This window comes from Trachurus japonicus, chromosome 3 (genome assembly GCF_045865225.1).
Source record: "Trachurus japonicus isolate A0001 chromosome 3, Traja_1.0".
In the NCBI taxonomy this organism is placed as follows: domain Eukaryota; kingdom Metazoa; phylum Chordata; class Actinopteri; order Carangiformes; family Carangidae; genus Trachurus; species Trachurus japonicus.
In genome coordinates, this window is record NC_140909.1 from 2,120,820 (window position 1) to 2,126,819 (window position 6,000).

General features: G+C 45.5%; 1 pseudogene; it reads left to right on the top strand.

Moving 5' to 3' along the window:
- LOC146989395 (uncharacterized) overlaps positions 1–6,000 on the top strand; it is a 75,034-nt pseudogene that overhangs the window by 24,637 nt on the left and 44,397 nt on the right.

Here is a 6,000-nt window from a genome sequence, read left to right on the forward strand (position 1 = left end):
AATGGAGTCTTTCTTCAGGCAAAACACTACCGCTTTGGTCCACAGGCACCGCCAAACTCAACCAAAACTGAAAGTTCTTTAGTACTGCTTTAACTTGGCTGATGTAACAACTACATTTCCTCGTTGTGGGATGAATAAAGTACGTCTAATGTAATCTAATCTAAAGACAAAACAGCAGCATCAACAAACTGTGTGATGACAATGATGACGGTACTTAATGTCCATCCATCCATCATTGATTGATTCTCTCTCTTCCTGTCTGTTGCCATAGAAACAGGATCACACCAAGGAGAAACCACACAGCTGTAATGGGTGTGGGAACACCTTCAGGACCTCAGTTCATCTGACCGCTCACCACCGGCGACGCCAATGTGGACAGACGGTGTACAGCTGTGAGCAGTGTGGGAAGGCGTTCACTACCTCCTCAGAGTTAACGGTCCACCAGCGCATCCACACTGGAGAGAGGCCGTACAGCTGCGAGCAGTGTGGGAAGGCGTTCTCTACCTCCTCAGAGTTAACGGTCCACCAGCGCATCCACACTGGAGAGAGGCCGTACAGCTGCGAGCAGTGTGGGAAGGTGTTCGCTGAATCTGGACACTTAACGGTCCACCAGCGCACCCACACCAGAGTGAGGCCGTACAGCTGCGAGCAGTGTGGGAAGGCGTTTGCTTGCCCCAGTGGGTTAGCAGTCCACCGGCGCGTCCACACCAGAGAGAGGCCGTACAGCTGCGAGCTGTGTGGGAAGGCGTTCACTCGATCTGGACACTTAACGGCCCACCGGCGCGTCCACACCGGAGAGAGGCCATACAGCTGTGAGCAGTGTGGGAAGGCGTTTGCTATCTCCTCAGATTTAACGGTCCACCGGCGCATCCACACCGGAGAGAGGCCGTACAGCTGTGAGCAGTGTGGGAAGGCGTTCACTCGATCTGGACAGTTAACGGTCCACCAGCGCATCCACACCGGAGAGAGGCCGTACAGCTGCGAGCAGTGTGGGAAGGTGTTCGCTGAATCTGGACACTTAACGGTCCACCAGCGCACCCACACCAGAGTGAGGCCGTACAGCTGCGAGCAGTGTGGGAAGGCGTTTGCTTGCTCCGGTGGGTTAGCAGTCCACCGGCGCGTCCACACCGGAGAGAGGCCGTACAGCTGCGAGCAGTGTGGGAAGGTGTTCGCTGAATCTGGACACTTAACGGTCCACCAGCGCACCCACACCGGAGAGAGGCCGTACAGCTGCGAGCAGTGTGGGAAGGCGTTCTCTACCTCCTCAGAGTTAACGGTCCACCAGCGCATCCACACCGGAGAGAGGCCGTACAGCTGTGAGCTGTGTGGGAAGGCGTTCACTCGATCTGGACACTTAACGGCCCACCGGCGCGTCCACACCGGAGAGAAGCCATACAGCTGTGAGCAGTGTGGGAAGGCATTTGCAAGATCTGGACTGTTAACGGTCCACCGGCGCGTCCACACCGGAGAGAGGCCATAAAGCTGTGAGCAGTGTGGGAAGGCGTTCGCGACGGGCGAAAAAAAAGAGCGAAAAAGACCAATCATTGGAGTTTAACAAACGTCTACTGCTCAGGCATACTTTCACCTAGAGACTCCATTTAAACTTTAAACAGTAGACACAAGTCTTGTGTATTGTCGTATTACTCCACGTTTTGATAGGTCATATAGTTTTTGATCAATCCCTGATCAATGACCATGATCATTTTTGGAGAAATTATGAGATTATAATGGTTGTGTATTGCACGGAATGTTCGTGTCAGAGTGGGTGACATCATCGGTTAGAGTGGGAGAGATGCCAGAAAAACTCCAGATTTTTTCTCTTTCCACACTCGGCCCGGCCACAATTTACACTCTACACACATAATTTTTTCAGGATTTGTAAGACAAACTTGTTCTGTTTCTCATCATGTGCTCAAAATATCAGAGAGACTTACAGAATTGCGGCCACGTCTGTCTCTGCTCCTCATTGACTCCAATACAAAGATTTTCTGAGAGAAGCAGAACGGACCGATGTTTTAAAACTGCCAGCGTCTCCAAAATATTTACTGTAGAAACACCAAATCGTACCAAAATTTTCAATGAAGTCCTTAGAGCAATGTTGATCTGTGTTTTGTTCTGATAGGAGTTACCGTTTTGTCACAGTAAGCCTTTTGCGAGACCAGTGCAGAGGCAGAAAATCACTCTTTTTCTCTACGTTTCTGTCTGTCTCAGCCTGCGGGGGCCCCTATCGCCGTGGTAACCTCTTTGATCCTCAGGCCAGAGCTCGTTAACTTCATAAACAATCCACCTGGCGCTCGTTTAAATGTTTATAAACAGAGACACAGCTAAATCAGACTGACACAGGATGCAGCTCATAGTCACACACACAGAGACTCTAGAACCAGCTTCATGTGATTACAGTTACAGACACACACACACACACACACACACACACACACACATCAAAACACACAGGTAATATACAAATGCGCGCGTAAGCGCGCACTCCTCACACACACACACACACGTAACCTAATGTGGTTACAGCTCCTCCATATCAGTGCTTATAGAAAGATGATCATGTGTCTGATCATTTCTGTCTTGACCTTAAGATTGTGGGTTTGATTCCCATGTTGACAGAGATGGCAAAACCGGCAGTAGCTTTGTGGCCCTTTCAAAATTTCCCCAGAGGAAATTTTCTAGTTATTGTCGTTGTTGTGGTTGTCCTTCATATTATTTTATGTATGTTATTTGTGTATACATTATGTCTAATTTGTAATTATGTTTTTGAGTCTCTGTTGTCTAGAATTGTAAGTGTTTTGTTTTCATATTGTGGCTCCTAATAAGTGATCCACTGTTTTTTTTGAAAAAAAAAAATGTACTCAGATGATGATCCACCTATGCTGACATTATTGCTTGAGCTTGTGATTGTTATTGTTTTTTGCTCCTCTTACATCGCTCCGGTTATGATGTCTGTCTCTTTTCATCCATGCTCTTTCTACTGGCTCATTGCTGTGGATAACTTGATGATTTTGAATGATTTCTTTGTCACCACTTTAAGAATGGTTGAGGCACCTTCTTATTGACATGTTCGTTGACATGTTTTTTCTTGATATTACATTGCATAATGACGGTTATACCTGATGCTTCTGCTATGTGATATTCTAGTTGTTTTGATGTGATGTGCTATTTTGTGAATTGTATATTATGCAGACTGTATGCTCAGTCCCGGTATATTTACAGTATATAGCTTCTCTTTTCCCTTTCTTCCTTCTCATATTGATTAGACCCGACGATATCACATGACGTGTCAGGTGACCTGTTTATTAATTTAAGCAGGTGTGTTAACTACTGCCCTCATGTCTGATGAAGGGCTGACGCCCAAAATGTTACGTGTGTGTGTGACATGAAACTGTCACGGGAGCTTCTAACTAGTGTGCGGTCTCCTTTTTCCTTACCTGTCATCATCTACACTAGGCAAATGAATGAGAGCAGATTGGGTGAGTTTGGGCTGATTAAAATTTGCCCATTTAGAGATATCCTGTGTTTTTCTTGAAACTATTTGGTGCTGTTGCCACTTCGGATTTCACTAAGACTTAAAACAATCTTTTGTATGTTTTAGAGAATATTTTTCTCATCTTTTGTCGTGTAATGCAGGGAGGGCTTAGCCCTACTAGCCCATTGATACCAGCCGTCACTGCATGTAATCATATTAGCTCGCGTTTACACACGCAGACGCGCACACACAAATGCATTTGGCATAGGTGGTAGAAATAGTAGAAATTTGTTCAATATCAAAATATTGTTTCAAACTGGAAGGTATGTTAATAATTACTGCAAAACAGATATCAAACATACCAAGCATGTAAGTTACAACTGTATACAGATGCACTCCTCGCTGCATTGGACTGCATACACAATGTTGCGTATGCTGCATACAATGTTGTGTATGCAGTCCAATGCAGTGAGGAGTGCTCTGACCTCTACGTAGGGGAAACCAAACCAAAGCCCCTCCACCGACGCATGGCACAACACAGAAGAGCCACCTCGTCGGGACAGGACTCGGCTGTACATGTGCATCTGAAGGAGAAAGGTCACTCTTTTGAGGACTCCAATGTCCTTGTTTTGGACAGGGAAGACAGATGGTTTGAGAGAGGAGTGAAAGAAGCCATCTATGTCCACTTAAAACCTTCTCTAAACAGAGGTGGGGGCCCAAGACACAATCTATCTGCCACCTACAATGTTGTCTTGGGATTTTGTGGCATTGTCTTGGAAAGAGTAAGTGAGTATTTGCTGCTGTAACCTGGTGAGAAAAACAAAGTGTATATTTTGTGACATTACAGTGACAATAAAGAAACCATTAAAATTTTGACGAAGTAAACTGCTTACCAGGACTATCACATCTGGCATCACTACAGAGTTCAACTGCTTTTCTAGATGTAATGAGGCGCTCCATTTTTTCATGTTGGTCTCTGTATGCATACTGGATGACTGGAATAAGGTAGGTCAACTGAAAGGCATAAAACCTGAGTTTGCCTCTGCATTTGGACATTTAGTAGTTCAGCCCACTCTGCAATGCTGGTGTATGTAGCTCCTGTAAAAGGTATGGCTGGAGATACCAATAAATTATTTTCAGCCATCCCTCATCTATCAGGACACGATGCCCAGTTTCCTGAGTGTCCATTCAGGCAGTTCCACTCAAGTTTTATTTGGCTTGATTTTGTAGTAATTTTGTTTTCAATAATGGCACACCCACATTGGCTGCATCTTTTAAAAAGTTCCATGAGCTTTGACTCATTTACCAGCCATTTTTTCTCAGCCCATCCTGTTGGTGCAGGGGGCTTCCTGAGGCAGAGGCAGAAGCAGATCCTGTGGCAGAAGAGGAGGTGGTGCTTTGAGGTACAAAACGGCTGTCTTTTTGGATCATGAATATCCATCTCCCCGAAGCTCATGCTCATGTCAGTCAAATCAGCTTCTGCTGCATCCTGTTGAGACTGAAGAGACAGGATCGTTGTGGGATTTAAAACTAACATCAATAAAACCTTGACACTTTTTTCTTTTACAAAGTTGAAAAAAAGCCATACTATTCACTTGTGATAGATCTTTAATGTCTGTATGCGGGACAGTCAAAGCTGCAGTTGATGCAGTGGCAGCCTGGTTGTTGTACACACAATAACAATATGCACTGAGTGTCATTCCAGTAATGTTGAATTTGAATGGTTACAGTTCGATTGTTCAGAAAAGGTGTTAGCACACAGCCCCGGCTGCAGAACCAAATCAAAGGGGGGGGGGGGCATTTCATTTTTTCAGGGGGGTGCACTTTTTCAAACTATTTACCACAGGCCCCCCCCCGCCGCCGCTTTCACACACACACAGAGCAATTGCAATAGGGGAGTCTGGGGGCATTAGCCTACACGTTTCCTCTCGCTCCTAGACGGCAGTGTGAATGTAAACAAACTTCAGCGCATCACCTGCAGCAGCACGTACGTGTCACATGACACAAGCCGAGACGTATCTGCCGTAATGAATTAAATTATATTAAAAAATATATATATATATATTTTTACTAATTTCAGTTAACTGAATACGAATTAATGTGACACACAAAACAAATTATGTCCAAAACATTTTCAGCAGAAAAAAAAAACTCATTGCCCCTCGACAGCCAATGGGGGGGCAAGGAGGCACGGGCGGGGGAGCATTGCCCCCTAATTGACCCCCTGACGCCGGGGCTGTTAGCACAGCTAAACTTACCATTGATTGTGCCCAAGTAGGAGGTAGTGCAAGATACGTCCCAGATAATGATGGCTTGGTGCAAGGTGTGGTCTGATGAGGATTTGAAAGAAGAAGTTTCAAGTTAGACGAGAGATTAGGCCCTCTTGATTGAGATGGTTCTTCACCTGCTCTGGGTTGAGTTTTGACAGGAGTGGATTGTGGGACTGCAGCAAATTCAGTTGCTTGTGGAGAATCAGCACCATCAGCCTCCTAAAAAGTTTTTTTTTTTCACAGCCAAGTAAAAAC